Raw genomic sequence first — 18,697 nt, forward strand, 5'->3', positions numbered from 1 at the left:
CTCAGTGCCATCTATTCTATTAGCCTGGGGCTCAGCATTCTCCTCCACAACATTATCTTTTTCCTGAGTGAATACTGACGAAAAATATTCATTTAGTATTTCGCCTATCTCTTCAGACTCCACACACAATTTCCCATCCCTGTCCTTGACTGGTCCTACTCTTTCCCTAGTCATTCGCTTATTCCTGACATACCTATAGAAAGCTTTTGGGTTTTCCTTGATCCTTCCTGCCAAATACTTCTCATGTCCCCTCCTTGCTCGTCTTAGCTCTCTCTTTAGATCCTTCCTCGCTACCTTGTAACTATCCATCGCCCCAACCGAAACTTCACACTTCATCTTCACATAGGCCTCCTTCTTCCTCTTAACAAGAGATTCCACTTCCTTGGTAAACCACGGTTCCCTCGCTCGATGCCTTCCTCCCTGTCTGACCGGTACATACTTATCAAGAACACGCAGTAGCTGATCCTTGAACAAGCCCCACTTATCCAGTGTGCCCAACACTTGCAGCCTACTTCTCCACCTTATCCCCCCCAAGTCACGTCTAATGGCATCATAATTGCCCTTCCCCCAGCTATAACTCTTGCCCTGCGGTGTATACTTATCCCTTTCCATCATTAACGTAAACGTCACCGAATTGTGGTCACTGTCCCCAAAGTGCTCTCCTACCTCCAAATCCAACACCTGGCCTGGTTCATTACCCAAAACCAAATCCAACGTGGCCTCGCCTCTTGTTAGCCTGTCAACATATTGTTTCAGGAAACCCTCCTGCACACACTGTACAAAAAACCGACCCATCTATTGTACTCGAACTATATCTTTTCCAGTCAATATTTGGAAAGTTAAAGTCTCCCATAATAACTACCCTGTTACTTTCGCTCATATCCAGAATCATCTTCGCCATCCTTTCCTCTACATCCCTAGAACTATTAGGAGGCCTATAAAAAAACTCCCAACAGGGTGACCTCTCCTTTCCTGTTTCTAACTTCAGCCCATACTACCTCGGAAGAAGAGTCCCCATCTAGCATCCTCTCCGCCACCGTAATACTGCTCTTGACTAGCAGCGCCACACCTCCCCTCTTTTGCCTCCTTCTGAGCTTACTAAAACACCTAAACCCCGGAACCTGTAACATCCATTCCTGTCCCTGCTCTATCCATGTCTCCGAAATGGCCACAACATCGAAGTCCCAGGTACCAACCCATGCTGCCAGTTCCCGAACCTTGTTTCGTATACTCCTGGCATTGAAGTAGACACACTTCAAACCACCTACCTGAACACTGGCCCCCTCCTGCGACGTCAAATCTGTGCTCCTGACCTCTATACTCTCATTCTCCCTTACCCTAAAACTACAATCCAGGTTCCCATGCCCCTGCTGCATTAGTTTAAACCCCCCCAAAGAGCACTAACAAATCTCCCCCCCCAGGATATTTGTGCCCCTCAGGTTCAGATGTAGACCATCCTGTCTGTAGAGGTCCCACCTTCCCCAGAAAGAGCCCCAGTTATCCAGAAATCTGAATCCCTCCCGCCTGCACCATCCCTGTAGCCACGTGTTTAAATGCTCTCTCTCCCTATTCCTCATCTCACTATCACGTGGCACGGGCAACAACCCAGAGATAACAACTCTGTTTGTTCTAGTTCTGAGCTTCCATCCCAGCTCCCTGAAAGCCTGCCTGACATCCTTGTCCCCTTTCCTACCTATGTCGTTAGTGCCAATGTGGACCACGACTTGGGGCTGCTCCCCCTCCCCCTAAGGACCCGGAAAACACGATCCGAGACATCACGTACCCTTGCACCTGGGAGGCAACATACCAAACGTGAGTCTCTCACGCTCCCACAAAATCTCCTATCTGTGCCCCTGACTATAGAGTCCCCAATTACTAATGCTCTGCTCCTCTCCCCCCTTCCCTTCTGAGCAACAGGGACTGACTCCGTGCCAGAGGCCCGTACCCCATGGCTTACCCCTGGTAAGTCCCCCCCCCCCCACAAGTATCCAAAGCGGTATACTTGTTTCTCAGGGGAACGACCGCAGGGGATCCCTGCACTGACTGCTTTTCCCCAGTCCCTCTTACAGTTACCCACCTATCTCCAATCTTTGGTGTAACTAATTCCCTGAAGCTGCTATCTATGACCCCTTCTGCCTCCCGAATGATCCGAAGTTCTTCCAACTCCAGCTCCAGTTCCCTAACTCGGTCTTGGAGGAGCTGGAGATGGCAGCACTTCCTGCAGGTAAAATCAGCAGGGACACTAACTGCATCCCTCACCTCAAACATCCTGCAGGAGGAACATTGCACTCCCTTCCCTGCCATTCCTCTAACTTTCTACCAAGATCTGGCTAACAACTAAATTAAATTTTTATAAAAAATAATAATAATATAATAAAATATGGTATTTACCTCAGACCAATGGGTTTTATTATTAGGTTAGAGGAGGAGGGCGGGTGGGAGACACTACACGTGTAGTGTCTCGGGTTTCCTCTCCACCAGAATTTATTGGTGAGGGTCTTGCCAGACGTCCGCGGGTCGACTTCCTGTTCCCACCTAAAAAACTAATTTAAAAAAAAAAAAAGAAAAATTCTCAGCTCCTGCTGAAATTGACTAACCAGCCAGCTCCACTCCCGCCGAAAAGCTAAGCGAACGTGGCCTGTGTCACGAAGGTTGGCCAGCGTGGGTTGCGAAGGTCAGCTGGTGTGGGTCCCTGGTGGGGCTGGTTGGCAAAAGTGGATCCCGGGGAAAAAAGTTTCAAAAGATCTAAGGGAACTGTTGTACAGTAAATAGAAAAGAGCAAGGCAATTTCTACTTTGAAAATACTTAAGTATATTCATCATTGTAGTTCCTTTTAATATTGTTTTAAAGGCATGCTGTGCCGCATGCCATTTACCTAGAATTATTTAGTAGGTTGAATTTTATGAAGCAATGCTCTAAGCGTATCATCTTACTCAGCTGCAGAAGACTCCCTCTAGTCTCCAGTGACTGCACTTCAGTCAAGCTCGTCATCTTTGAAAACATAACAAAGTTAATCAGAAAAGGAATATTGTGAATTTTGTGAGACTGTGTTCCCCAGCAATCTTATAAAATTTGTAGTTTTCTCCTTGGTAAAGATTTTGCTAATTTATTAAATGATGATTATTGTGTGAAAATTGTCTTTCTCTTTGCATCTAATTTCTGGATGAAGCATTTGCAGATCATGGGGCTGTAACTTTAGTGGAGTGGCAATTGAGTTGGATTGTCACTCTGCTCCTAATTACTTACTTGAAATCCAACCGTTGCTGTCTTGCCCGACCTCCCAACATAGACCAGACAATATCACTCCAGCATAGTTGAGGCCAGTAGTTGAGGGGAAACTCAGTTGAACGTAAGTAAGCCACATCCCCTTTTTAGGGCACTTGCAGGGACGGGTAGTCCATGATGGTTGGGGTTGAAGGGAAAGTGTAGTTATGAGTAGTGAGAGGGGAAGATGGTGGTTGAGGGGGGAATGTGGTCCAGCTTGTTGTTTGGTGGGGGGAGAGGAGGAGGAGGAGGACCAGATGGTCTACATTGGTTGTGGGAAGGGGAGGATATTTTGGGGATATTTGCGGGATGTGTGGGTTGGGTGATCCTGGAAGAAGGGGAATAGTGCGTGGGTTGGGGGCGTACGGGCATCCCATGGGGTGGTTGGGAGTGGGTGGGTGACTTCAGTGTGGGGATGTAGTTGGCTAAGGGGGAGTGAGTAGCCGGGTCTCCAATTAATGGTCCGGGAGAGATCAATACAATAGTTATCCATAAACTAGAAATGGTTTTAATTCTTCTCATTTTATCTGGCTAACTATTGCAGTAAGACTCTCAGAACCACCAAAGTTTTCAATGTAAGTCGCATTTTTGGATTGTTCCCAGTACAGGGCAATTGTCCATTGGAAATTTGAACTTGCCACCGGGCAGTTACCATGCAATCCTTTTCTGGAAACAACTGGGAGAGAGTGGGGTGGGGGGTTCCCCAATGCATCTTTGGGGTGCTCCCCAAAATGTCCTGTAGTTCAGAAATTGTAGGCCCATGTGTAAAAATAGGTTTGATGGTTCCCCAAAATGGTTCAACGTGCACTTGGTGGTGTATAAACATGAAGGGCCAAGATTTAATCCTAGGTCTGCAGTGTACTTGGAGACCAAAACTGGGTGACAGGCGGCTGAGGTTAATTTGGAAATATTTCCTGAGTTTTATGTGTGACTATTGATTTATTGACGTGGGCACATCACTGGATGGCTATATTCCATTAGCTTTGAAAGGTGCTGATGCACGATCAATAACTACTAAAACTAGGTTGTAGCACAACTGAAAGCTTTAATAAGCCAGAAGTGTTCCCCAGCAGCTCAGGTACAGAATGAGGGCTGCTGGGACGGCACGGGTTCTTGTATACCGCCTATCGGGGCGGAGCTACCATACTCTACAGCCAATGGTAAAACCCCTAGGTTTAACCAATGGCACTTCAGCCTCTCGGGTACCGTAATACCTGATAATACCACAGGTGCATTGATATTATCTTCAAATCTCTGGTAAGTATGATACCTTACGGGTGTTTTCCATTTCAGACCCAAACTTCAAATGGTCATGCGGTGTAACTCGGCAGTTTACCCCCGGTTCTTAAGATCTTAAAATGGTGATGTGAGCTGAATTTTGTGGGTCCAACAAAACTTCACAAATACATGATTAAAAACATAAGTATAGTTTGGATATGAAAGAGATGGGTGAAGGATTGCATTTTTCCAGAATCGAAAAGGAGGTGGATTCAATCAATTGCTATTGTTTATGGATACTGCTTATCTGATAAGAAAACTGTTTCATGGTTCATAGGCTAAATCATGTTCTGGACAAAATGTTATAATTTTCAAGGAGGTCATGAGGGGTAAAGGATCTAGGTGTCCTGTACATGAATAACAAAATGTTAGCACACAGGTTCAGCAAGTAATCGGGAAGGCAGATGGACTATTGGGCTTTATTGCAAGAGGATGGAGAATAAAAGTAACAAATAAAAACCAAAGTGCTGGAAAAGCAGCAGGTCTTTGGAAGAAGAGTCATTTAGCTCGAAAGAATAATTCTGATTCTCTCTCCAAAAATGCTGCCAGACACGCTGAGTATTTCCAGCATTTCCTGTTTTTATTTCCAGCATCTGCTATAATTTGCTTTTATAAAGTACGAAAATCTTATGTACAAGGCATTGGTGAGACCACACTTAAATGTACTGTGTACAATTAGTCTTCTTATTTACAGAGGAATGCACTTGCATTTGAAGCAATTCAAGCGAAGGTTCTTATATTGATTCCTAGAATGAAGGGGTTGCTTTCTGAGGAAAACTTGAGCAGTTTGGGCCTATCTCACTCGAGATCAAAAGTATAAGAGTTGATTCTATTGAAACATAAGATTCTATGGCGGCTTGTCAGAGGAGATGCTAAGAGGATGTTCCCTCTCATAATTAGAATTAGAACTTAAAGCGCATAGTTTCAAAATAAGGGATCTTCCATTTAGAGATGAGGAGGAATTTCGCTGAGAGCCATTAATCTGTGCAATTATTTGCCCCAGAGATCAATTGAAGCTGGGTCATTAAGTATATTCAAGCCTGAATTGAACCAGATTTTTAATCTAAAGAATGATGGGGTCATGGGGGACTGCAGGAAGGCAAAGTTGAAGTCACAATCCGAGCACCCATAAACTTTAATGAATGGCAGAGTAAGCTCGAAGGAACCAAATTCTTTGAGTTCTTATATTAAGATAAATATAGGAGAGCTTTCTGCACATATACCAAGATGGGGCTATATGTAAGGTCATATTTTACTTTGTAGGATGCGAGAGAGTGCTTAAGGGAATTGTTGGATCTATCAGGAATGTTGTTTGATGTTTAACATACAAGAAATAGTTAGACAAAAGTCAAAAATGTAACAGTGGATGTATTAGTACCCGAACCAAAAGTGCCAACACAATGAACCTGGATAGCCATCTTGATCTGTTCAAGACCAAAAAGTGGGAGCTATTCTTGGCTGATTCAACAGTGTCTATTCTTAAAATGTGCCTGCTGTAGAATATTACTGTGGTAAACACCACTGCCACCGCCCCCCCCACCCCCCCTCACCGTCTGCGGCCTCACGACCCTTAGGGTCGATCCACCTTCACTTTTTGCAAACCTCACCCCGGACTGCAAGCCCATCGCCACTAGGAGCTGACGGTACAGTGCCCAGGACAGGACCTTCATCAGGTCGGAGGTCCAACGGCTCCTGCGGGAGGGGATCATTGAGGCCAGTATCAGCCCCTGGAGAGCTCAAGTGGTGGTAGTGAAGACTGGGGAGAAGCACAGGGTGGTCATTGACTACAGTCAGACCACCAACTGGTACACGCAGCTCGACGCGTATCCCCTCCCACGCATATCTGACATGGTCAATCAGATTGCGCAGTATCGCGTCTTCTCCACAGTAGACTTGAAGTCCGCCTACCAATAGCTCCCCATCCGCCCGGAGGTCGCCAATACACAGCATTCGAAGCAAATGGCCGCCTCTATCATTTCCTTAGAGTTCCCTTCGGCATCACCAATAGAGTCTCGGTCTTCCAGCGAGAGTTGGACCGAATGGTTGACCAGTACGGGCTGTGGGCCACCTTCCCGTACCTAGATAATGTCACTATCTGCGGCCACGATCAGCAGGACCACGACGCAAACCTCCAAAAAAATTCCTCCAGACCGCACCTACAAACCTCATCTGCAATAAGGAGAAATTGTGTTCCGCACCAACCGCTTAGCCATCCTTGGCTACGTAGTGGAAAATGGAGTCCTAGGGCCCGACCCCGACTGCATGCGCCACCTCCAGGAACTCCCTCGGCCCCAAGGCCCTGAAACGATGCCTGGGTTTTTTCTCATATTGCGCCCAGTGGGTCCCTTATTATGTGGACAAGGCCTGCCCACTCAGCAAGTCCACAGTTTTTCCCCTGATGGCTGAGGCCCGCCAGGGCTTCAACCACATCAAGGCGAACATCGCCATGGCCACGATGCATGCAGTCGACGAGATCCTCCCCTTTCAGGTGGAGAGCGATGCATCAGACGTAGCTCTGGCCGCCACCCTCAACCAGGCGGGCAGACCCGTGGCTTTCTTTTCCCGCACCCTCCATGCCTCCGAAATTCGGCACTCCTGTCGAAAAGGAGGCCCAAGCCATTGTGGAAGCTGTGCGACATTGGCGGCATTACCTGGCCGGCAGGAGATTCACTCTCCTCACTGACCAATGGTCGATTGCCTTCATGTTTAACAATATGCAGCGAGGCAAGGTCAAAAACGACAAGATCTTGAGGTGGAGGATCGAGCTCTCCACCTATAATATGAGATCTTGCATCGCCCGGGGAAGCTCAATGAGCCCCCAGATGCCCTGTCCCGCGATACATGTGCCAGCACACAAGTTGACTGGCTCCGGGCTCTGCACAATGACCTCTGCCACCCGGGGTTACCCGGTTCTTCCATTTTGTCAAGGCCCGCAACCTGCCCTACTCCATTGAGGAGGTCATGACCGTAACCAGAGACTGCTAAGTCTGCGCAGAGTGCAAGCCGCACTTCTACCGTCCAGATAGAGCGCACCTGGTGAAGGCCTCTCCCCCCTTCCCCCCCCCCCCCCCTTTGAGCACTTCAGCATGGACTTCAGAGGGCCCCTCTCCTCCACCGACCGCAACGTGTCCTTCCTCAACGTTATTGATGAGTACTCCCGGTTCCCTTTCGCCATCCCATGCCCCGACATGACTTCTGCCACGGTCATCAAGGCCCTGCACAGCATCTTCACCCTGTTCAGTTTCCCCACCTACACCCACAGCGATCGGGGATCCTCCTTCATGATTGATGAGCTGCATAGGTTACTGCTCAGCAAGGGCATTGCCTCGAGCAGGACGACCAGCTACGTACCCCGGGGAAACAGGCAGGTGGAGAGGGGGAACGTGACGGTCTGGAAGGCTGACCTGCTGGTCCTTCGGTCTAGAAATCTCTCGATCTCCCGCTGGCAGAAGTTCCTCCCCGATGCGCTCCACTCCATCCGGTCGCTCCTGTGCACCGCTACTAATGAGACCCCTCACGAACGTGTGTTTGCCTTCCCTAGGAAGTCCACCTCCGGGGTCTTGCTCCCAACATGGCTGATAGTTCCTGGACCCGTCCTCCTCCGGAAGCATGTGCGGAGCCATAAATCGGATCCCTTGGTTGAGAAAGTCCACCTCCTCCATGCAAACCCACAGTACGCCTACGTGGCACACCCCAACGGGCGACAGGACACAGTCTCCCTCTGGGACCTGGCACCCGCAGGGTCCCCACCCCAAACCCTGACTTGCTACCGTTTCCCCCCCCCCCCTCCGGTTGCCTCGCTCACCCCTGCACTGCCCACGCTCCCACCAGAGAACCTCACCGCAGCCCCCACCCCAGCAGGATCCGTCCCCTCACTGGATCCACTAAGGGATGACGAAGGAGAGGACAACACGCTCCAGGAGTCGCAGGTGACTACATTGGCGCCCACACCACCACCAGGGCTGAGGCGACTCAATCTGTAATGTTTTCTTCACACCCGCCGGACATTTTTTAAACAGGGGGTGAATGTGGTAAACACCGCTGGTAACACATTGCATGTATTACGGTACTGCCACTATATTACAGGTACTACAGTAAATCCCAGCCTGCTGGCTCCTCCGAGCAGGCGTCGTATAAAAGTGCATGCTCTCCTGCGCTGCTCCCATTCTGGTACCAGCTGCAGGAAGCACAACATCTTGTGCAATAAAGTCTCGATTGTTTCACCATTCTCGTCTCGCAGTAATTGACTGTACAACAGTTACATACAGTAAGTTCCTACTTAATATTTCACTTTAACGTCATTAATAAAGAAATGTCAATATACTAATTTAACCATGCTGGTTTCACTTTCAAGTCGTCCACCACAAACGTCCTCTTCTGTGGCTTTGCTCCTGGCTCCGCTGCTGATTTTGTACTGAGGTTCTGTGCTCCATCTATTGGCAGACGTTGGTCAGTGGATGTAGGCTTTAGACTTCAACTGCTGCTTGCATCAATCAACTCATAACTACTTGGATGATGGCATAGAAATTCATAAATCCAAATTTGGGGATGATATAAATATAGGCGGTATTGTAGACAATCTAGATGCATCGAATTGCAAGAAGACATTACATAGAACATGGAACATTCAGTGCAGAAGGAGGCCATTCGGCCCAACGAGTCTGCACCGACCCACTTAAGCCTTCACGTCCACCCTTTCCCTGGAACCCAATAACCCCTCCTAACCTTTTTGGTCACTAAGGGCAATTTATCCTGGCCAATCCACCTATCCTGCATGGTCTTTGGACTGTGGGAGGAAACCGGAGCACCCCGAGGAAACCCACGCAGACACTGGGAGAACATGCAGACTCCGCACAGACAGTGACCCAGCGGGGAATCAAACCTGGGAACCTGGCGCTGTGAAGCCACAGTGCTATCCACTTGTGCTACCATATTGACAGACTGTCCGGTAAATGGGCAAAATTGTGGCAGATGGAATTCAATGTACGCAAGTATGACATCCATTTTGGACCAAAAAAGGATAGAGCAAGATACTTTCTAAATGGGAAGAGGTTAAGTACGGTGATGTCCAACGAGATTTGGGAGAGTCAGGTGCAAGGATCTTTAAAATGCCGCAAACAGGGGCAGCAGGGTGGCACAGTGGTTAGCACACCTGCCTCACGGCGCTGGGGTCCCAGGTTCGATCCCGACTCTGGGTCATAGTCATGTGGAGTTTGCACATTCTCCCCGCTTCTGCGTGGGATTCACCCCCACAACCCAAAGATGTGCAGGGTAGGTGGATTGGCCATGCCAAATTGCCCCTTAATTGGAACAAATGAATTGGTACTGTAAAAAAATAATTTTAATGCCACAAACAAAGTGCAGAAAATATTCAAGAAGGCTATGGAATGCTGGCCTTCGTATCTAAAGGATTGAAGTATAAAGACACAGAAGTTATACTGCAGCTATACAAAACTCTGGTTAGACCCCACTTGGAGTACTGTGAGCAGTTCTGGGCAACAGACTTTAGGAAGGATATATTTGCTTTGGAGGAGTGTAAAGTAGATTTGCAAAAATGATACCCAGACTACAGAGGTTAACTTAGGAGCGTTGACACAAGTTAGCCTGTTTTTGTTAGAATTTAGAGGTTAAGGGGTGAACTGATTGAAGCCGTCAAAATGCGGCATGGTGGCTCAGTGGTTAGCACTGCTGCCTCACGGTGCCAGAAACCCGTGTTCAATTCCAGCCTTGGGTGACTGGAGTGTGAACATTCTCTGTGGGTTTCCTTTGGGTGTTCCGGTTTCTTTCCAAAGATGTGCAGATTAAGTGCATTGGCCATGCTAAATGTCCCCTTAGTGTCCAGGGATGTGCGGGTTAGGGGCGGTTATGGGTTTCGGGGATAGGGCGGGAGTCTGGTTAGGGTGCTCTTTCAGAGGGTTGGTGCAGACTCAATGGGGTGATGCAGACTCAATGGGGTGAATGGCCTCCTGCACTGTAGTAGGTTTATGATTCTAAGATATCCGCAGGAAAAGACAGGGTAGATAAAGATAAACTGCTTCCACTGGTTGGAGATTCTGAAACTAGAGGGCATAGTCTAAAAATGAGGGCTAGACTGTTCAGGCATCGAGATGTTAAGAAGCACTTCTTCATGCAAAGGGCGGTAGAGGTTTGGACCTCTATCCCACAAACAGCAGCTGAAGCTAGAACAGTTGTTAATATTAAATCTGAGATTGATAGATTTTTGTTAAGCAAAGATATTAAGGGGTATGAGCCAAAGAGGTCTCTAGAGTTAGGCCACAGATCAGCCATAATCTCATTGAATGGCGAAACGTCCACGTGGGGTTGAATGGCCTACTCCTGTTACTATGTTCCTAACTTCTACCACTAGATGGAGCCTAGTCCACATAAAAGTACTTTGTAGTGCTGTAGGTCAGTATTCTTCAAACTTTATTTCCGGGGACCCATTTTTACCAACCGGCCGACCTTCGGGACCCAACGCGGCCGACCTTCGGGACCCAACGCAGCCGACCTTCGCGACCCACGCCGGCCGACCTGAGCGACCGACATTTTCTCACCTTGTTTGCTGATAAAAGTGGAGGAAATGGCTTTGGGTCCCTTTGGCCCTCGTACATGCTCCTCCAATGGAACCTGTTGAATGAAGGTGAAGCCTTCCTGTGTCGGAAAGTATGGAGTCTCCGTCTGTCCAAAGTTCTGCATTTGTTTCCTGTAAAATTTTATCAATTAAACCCAACCCCCCCTGAACTTGTAAATAATTTTTTTTTTAAATGAATAAATTAAATGAAAAAAATAAAAATTAAATGAATAAAATAAACCCCCCCGAACTTGAAACAAAAAGCTGCGACCGTTAAAAAAAAATAGCGGCAGCGCTGTGCATGCGTGCCCGATCATCGACGCGCATGTGCATAGTTTTGCGCATGCGCGCCGATGATCGTGCGGCCAAATTTTTTTTACATGTTCGCGGCCATTTTAAATGCCGCTTCCAGCCGGAGTTATTGAAAGCCGGGTGCTGCGCGGGGATTTGCGCGATCGGGAGTGCTGCGAAGGACGGCTCCTCGACCCTCCCGACAGCCGCCCGCGACCCACCCGCGGGTCGTGCCCCCGACTTTGAAGAACACTGCTGTAGGTCAATATACAGTAATTCTAAGCATTTTATGTGAAATAGTGCATTATTCAATAATGTGTTTTTGCAAGTTTTTTCAGCTAGGAATACACAGTGATGCACATGCATAGTACAATATTTCAACTTGTACCTTGTTTTTTCTGGCTGAGAAATGTTCAGTGGAACGTAACTCTGGCTTTAAGATTGCTTCCCGTGAGAACCTAAGATTCACTTTAAAATTGTTTCACTTAAGGTTGTGATTTTCAGGAACACAACGCAACTTTTAAGTGAGGACTCCCTGCACTGAGATAATACTGAAGTTAGCAAGAATGATTATTTCTCCATGGGAAAATAGCAGTTATTTCATTGACAACTTAAACGGTGGGCCGATAGAGTTTTCAATGTTTAAACCTAAATATGCTTGCATATTAACATGCACAGGTACTTGTTTTTTATGTATTTATATTGATTTCTGCAAAGCAGCAACAAAGTTGCACTGAGCATTGTGTCATGATATATGAATGAATCATAGAATATACAGTGCAGAAGGAGTCCGATCGGCCCATCGAGTCTGCACTGGCCCTTAGAAAGAACGCCCTACTTAAACCCACACCTCCATCCTATTCCTGTAACTGACCCAACCTTTTTTGGACACTAAGGGCAATTTAGCATGGCCAGTTCGCCTAACCTGTACATCGTTGGACTGTGGGAGGAAACCAGAGCACCTGGAGCACGCAGACACGGGCAGAACGTGCAGACTCCGCACAGACAGTGACCGAAGCCTGGAATTGAACCTGGGCCCCTGGCGTTGTGAAGCAACAGTGCTAATCATTGTGCTACCGTGCCGCCCCAGGCCCGACATCACCAGAAGTGAGGTCACCAATCACTAGTGTGGGTAACTGTGTAGGGTAAAGAAGCAGTCTGTACCGGCAGCATGGTGGCGCAGTGGGTAGCACTGCTGCCTCATGGCGCTGAGGTCCCAGGTTTAATTCCGGCTTTGGGTCACAGTCCGTGTGGAGTTTGCACATTCTCCCTGTGTTTGTGTGGGTTTCGCCCCCACAACCCAAAGATGTGCAGGGTAGGTGGATTGGCCACACTAAATTGCCCCTTAATTGGAAAAACTGAATTGGGTACACTAAATTTATTTTTAAAAAAGAAACGGCCTGTTTTGTACATACCTCGTTAATAAAGCTCCTTTAGTGTCAAAGCCTCCATGCATCCGAGCATCACTCCTGTGGACATAATACAGAAACTGGCGACGAGGACATTGAACAGGCCTTGCACAGGAGGAGGAAAAATCGTTGGAAACGTTGGGGGAAAGGACTTTGAAGAAAAACTCTCCACGTGCTTCAGATGGAACGGGCTCAGTGGACATGAGTAACAATCGTCCTGCAGGGTGATTAAAAGGGAATTGCTGAGCAAATAGAGATCTGGGGATGTTTAAGAAACATGCTGAATCTTGGGTTGTGCCTCATTTTCAAAGGAAAAGCTAGGTAGCTGCTGAAAACACATTGCAAAGTGTGCGTACGGGGAACCTCCATTTGGAAGAAAGCAGCGGGAGTTTTTGGTGCTGTGGGACCCTTTAATAAAAATGAGGGGCGATGGAGCTTCTATATGGAACGGTTTGACTTTTGTGCAAGCAAACAAAATAGCAGAAGGTATTAGTGCTCTCATGTTCCTGAGTGTAATGGGGGCAACGTTTAATCCCCTCAGGCATTCAGAGAAGCCAGGCACTAAGATATTTGAAGAAATCGTAGAAATTCTGAAAGCACATTACTTGTTAAAGCCTGCAGAGCATTTCAGATTGCACAAACGTAATCAGGAAGAGGGGGAATCAATTGCGCAATTCATTGCTGTATTAAAAAGACTGCAGTGTTCTGAGTTCGGCGATTTATTAAATGATACAATTCGGGACAGACTGGTCTGTGGTCTGAGAAGTGAGGCAATACAGAAAAGGTTGCCATGGAAATTGCTATGTCGACAGCTGGCAGTGAAAGAAACTCAACAACTGGGTTTGAGTACTCGGGTACACAAAATGTCAGCTGAGTCAATGCCTAAGAGTTTCAAAACTCAAACTCGTACATACCACAGATATACAAAGACAGGATATTCAGCTGCAAAATGCTGGTGCAAGGATATTATGCTGAACCTGAGGAAAAAGAGGCCACATCGAGCATATGCATGTTGGAAAAAAATTTAAGCTACGAGCAAAAATAATAAGAAATAGGAACAGAACAAAGTGGCATGAAACCGAGCAATAGAAAAAGTGTTCATGCTGTGCAAAAGGGTCGAGAGGAATGAGTTGTTTTGTAGTCTGAAGATGAATTGTCACCTGAATGAGCTAGCCATCGCTGGTGCTACAAGTAGATACTGGGTCACTCCACTGCTGGACGGACAGCCAGTAAGGCTGGAAGCTGACACTGGGGCAACAGTCTCACTGTTAGATGCTGGAGACTGTAAGGAAATTTTTCCTTGAAACCTCCAAGAATAGTTTTGAAGACATACACTGTGAAGTGATGCCATTGAGGGGCCGCATTGATGTAGCTGTACAACTGGACGGTCAGACGACATGTTTGTCTTTACGTTTGGTAAAGGGAAATTATCCGGCATTGATGAACCAAACATGGTTAGAAAAGACTTAACTAAATTGGGCTGAAGTCAGCTTGATGACTAATGCAACATCAGGCCTTACAAAAATTCTCAAGAAACATAACAGCGTGTTTGACACTGAGTGGGAAGTATGAAAGATATCGCTGTTAAATTGAAGATTAAAGAAGGGAGGCAAGGTCGATACCCAATGCTATCAGTCTAAAAGTAGAGGTTGACTTGGAATGGCTGCTGAAGGCAGTCTTTGCGACCTGTCAACATTAGTGAATGGGCTACACCAGTTATTGAGAAGGACGGATCTGTACAGATTTGGGAAGACTCCAAAGTCACTCTAAATCCAGTACTGCGTGCAGAAAAATACCCTCTACTCCATATCGATGACTTATTTGTGGGATTGGTAGGAGGCCAACATTTTAGTAAGATCGACCTAAGCCAGGCATATCTACCAATGAATGTAGATCAGAAATCTCAAGAACTTCTGACGATTGTTACACATTAAAGTTTGTTTTGGTACCGAAGATTGATGCTAGGTATCACTTCAGCTTCAATATTGTTCCAAAGAACAGTGAATCAAAACGTGAGTGGGCTAGTATTGTCTAGATGACATAGTTACTGATACTGTAAATTCTATGAAAGGTGAAGAAGAATATCTTCGGAATGCCACTCTTCAAAGATTGAAGGACTACAGATTGAGAGTCCGCAAGGACAATTACGAATTCTCCTTTGAAGGTCAAGGCTATTACAAAGGAGCCCGCACTTCAGAATGTTAACCACTTACAAGCCTTAGGATTGTTGAACTACGAAAGGAAGATTTGTTCCAAATTTGACAACCATTTTAAAAACATTGCATAATCTGCTGTGCCAAAACAAGAATTGGAAGTGGTTGCAGCAACGTGTTTGTGCCAGGCAAGGGAGTGTTGCTCAAATCTGAAGTCCTGACACATTTTGATCCAAATCTACCTCCACAGTTTGTGTGTGATGCGTCTCCCTAATGTGTTGGAGCGATGGTTTCCCATGCCCTCAAGTGAAGAGAAACCCATTGTTTTTCTGTGTAGAACATTGAGCAAAGCTGAAAGTAACTCTGCACAAATCGAAAGAGAAGCCTTAGGAATTATTTTTGGAGTAAAGAGATTCCATCAATTCTTCTATGGAAGGAAGTTCACACTTTTGACAGATGACCGCATACAGGAATAATGTCATTGGCAGGAAGCAGAATGCAGAGATGGACACTGTTTTTGTCTGCACACATTCAAGAGGGAAATAAGGAAAGTAGAGGGCCTAAATGTTACAATAAAGAAAAATGGTGGGACCAATAAATCAGTGAACCTTTGATATTGAGGGATGTACAGCATTGAATTAACCAAAAAGGGAGGCTTATGGCAGATATTGAGGGCTCAAAACAACAAAATGTACAGAATGTGCAAGAGGGAACTTACAAAGGAACTTAGGAGAGCAAAAAAGGAACATGAAAGGACACATTTCGAACCCTACCTGTGTCCTCTGAATCCACACACAAACTCTCACTGTGGTGCAGAATGGACCCCCTTTTCCTAGCTATCCATTTACCTTTATAACAACTTCGGATTTTCCTTTATTTTCAATTCCTCTCTGGACACAGAAGAGGTGCCAGAGGACTAGAGGATTATCAATGTGGTACCATTATCAATAAGGGAGGAAGGGATGAACCAGGAAACGACAGGTCAGTCAGTCTAACCTCAGTAGTGAGGAAACTTTTGGAAGAAATTCTGAGAGACAGAATTATTCTGTATTTGGAGAGGCAGGGATTAATCTAGAACAGTCAGCATGGTTTTGTTAAGGGGAGGTCATGTCTGACCAGCTTAATTGAATCTTTCGAAGAGGTGATCCTCATGTGTACATGAGGACAATGCATTTGACATAGTCTCTTTGGACCGCAGTAAGGCTTTTGATAAGGTCCCACATGGGAGACTGATAGTGAAGTTAAGAGACCATGGTATCCAAGAAAATTTGGCAAATTGGATCCAGAATTGGCTGAGTGGCAGGGTGCAGAGGGTGATGATCGAGGTTTTTTTTTTCTGACTGAAAATCTGTGTCCAGTTGGGTCTAGCAGCGATCCGTGTTGGGGCCTTTTCTATTTGTGGTTTATATAAATGTTTTAGACATAAATGTAGGAGGGTTGATCAGTGAGTTCGCAGGTGATACCAAAATTGGTCGGGGTGGTAAATAGTGAGGAGGATAGCCTTAGATTACAGTAGGAAAAAGATGGGCTGGTCGAATGGGCTAATCAGTGGCAAATAGCATTCAATCCGGATAAGTGTGAGATATAATGCATTTGGGCAGAACAAACAAGGCAAGAGAATTCATGATGAATGGCAGGACCCTGAGAAGCACCGAGGATCAGAGGGACCTTGGTGTGTATGTATACAGTTCCCTTAAGGTAGCTGGGCAGGTAGATAGAGTGGTTAAGAAGGCATATAGTACACTTGCCTTTATTAGCTGAAGCATAGAGAAGGGAGGTTATGCTGGAACTGTATAAAATGCTGGTTCGGCCACATCTGGAGTATTATGTGCACTTTTGGAATCCACATTATAGGAGAGATGTGATAGCACTGGAAAGGGTGCAGAGGAGATTTAGCAGGATGTTGTCTGGGCTGGAGAATTTTAGCTCTGAGGAGAGATTGTATAGACTGGGATTGTTTTCCTTGGAGCTGAAGAGACTGCGGGGGATATTGAGATGTATATAATTATTAGGAAGAAATATTTTTCCTTGGTGGAGGGATCAATGACCAGGAGGCAGGAGGAAAAATGTTTTCGCCCAGTGGGTGGTGGGAGCCTGGAACTCGCTGACTGAAAGAGTGGTGGAGGCAGAGACCCTCATAACATTTAAGAAGTATTGAGATGTGCACTTATAATGGCAAGACATACAAGTATTGGAAAATGGGAATAGAATAGGTAGGTGGTTGTTTTTGACTGGCGCAGATATGATGGGCCAAAGGGCCTTTTCTGTGCTGGAAACCTCTGACTCTCCAAAGTGATGGAGATGGTTCCAAGAGACAAGACTTCAGAACCAGAACCTGATCTGAAACCGTACTCCACTAGAAGATTGAAGTTATCTGTACAGTCAGGATTCCTTCTTTGGGGACTCAGAGTAATTATTCCGCCACCATTGAGAACATAGAGTTTTGGACAAATTACACAAGGGCTACTGTGGAGTCGTGAGAATGAAAGCGATAGTAAGGAGCTATTTCTGGTGGCCTGGATTGGATGCAAAAATAGAGGAGAAGGTGGAATGCGTTCTTCATGCACAAAGGTGCAAAATCAGGCACTTGTTAGTGCCGCTACATCCTTGGGAATGGCCAGAAGAGGCTCAGCTAAGGATGCAGGCTGACCACGCAGGACCTTTTGAAGGATATATTCCTAGTCACAGCCAATGTTCATTTAAAGTGGCCTGACGTCACCATAATGAAGTCAACTTCATCAAAAAAGATGATGGAGAGGCTAGGAGAAGTCTTCAGTAAGTTTAGATTTCCTGAGAAATTAGTGAGTGATAACAGACTGCAGTTTTTTTCTCCAGAATGTGAAAGTTTTTTGAAAGAGAACGGTATATAACACATTAGGTCTGCACTGTACCATCCTCCTATGAATAGACTAGCAAAATATTTTGTATAGCAATGAAGCACACTTTAAGGGCAAACAGGGACTAAGGTATGTTGACCAAACGTCTAAATCAATTCCTACTCGCATAGAACTATTGCTTTTCAACAACTAAAATTTCTTCAGCATTACTGATGATGAAGCAACAATTGCATGCGACAAATTGAAACCGCCAAAGACGAAATAAATTGTTCAAAAGAAATAACAAGGTCAGATCGAATGGCAGAAAACCAAAATAAACATCAAGTTCTGGCTCTCCACACACACTCATTCCAGCCAACCAGATGGCGCTGGTTGTGCTGAAGTACACTCAACCCGTTGATGGGTTGGCTGGGCAAGAGGGTACCGAGGGGGGCTGGCCTGGAGGGACACCCATACAACCCGTGGCACTAAGTTCACAGTGGGCAGTCAGTGGCGTGCACAACTGCATGGCTGCGGCATTGGTGTTTTATGCCCATCCACCCTGACCCTACAGTCCACCTCACTACTCCCCCCCCCCCCCTCCCCCGGCAGAAGGCCCCCGGCAGCACCGCTGCCAGCACACTATGGCGATGCTGGAAACTTTCCGTACCCCTTCTCTCTCCCCTCATCAGCCACAGCGCCTGTTTCCTGATTCTTGAAAGCACAAGTGAACCTCACCATCGAGAATTTCCCCAGTGGAGGCGGAGTACCTGGAGAATACCGGGCCACGCCCGCTAATGAGATGCCAACGGTGTTTACTGTACGTGCAGAGTAGAACGCATTGACGCCGCAGTCGAGGCACCAGACGGCGCCCGTCATGATTTTGGCGTCAGAACCGATTCTCCGCCTAATTGC

General features: G+C 46.5%; 1 protein-coding gene across 1 annotated transcript in view; it reads left to right on the plus strand.

Annotated features, from left to right (window-relative positions):
* LOC140399100 (uncharacterized) overlaps positions 1-18,697 on the plus strand; it is a 115,177-nt gene that overhangs the window by 33,469 nt on the left and 63,011 nt on the right. The window lies entirely within an intron of this gene.

The sequence above is a fragment of the Scyliorhinus torazame genome, chromosome 22 (assembly GCF_047496885.1).
Source record: "Scyliorhinus torazame isolate Kashiwa2021f chromosome 22, sScyTor2.1, whole genome shotgun sequence".
NCBI lineage: Eukaryota > Metazoa > Chordata > Chondrichthyes > Carcharhiniformes > Scyliorhinidae > Scyliorhinus > Scyliorhinus torazame.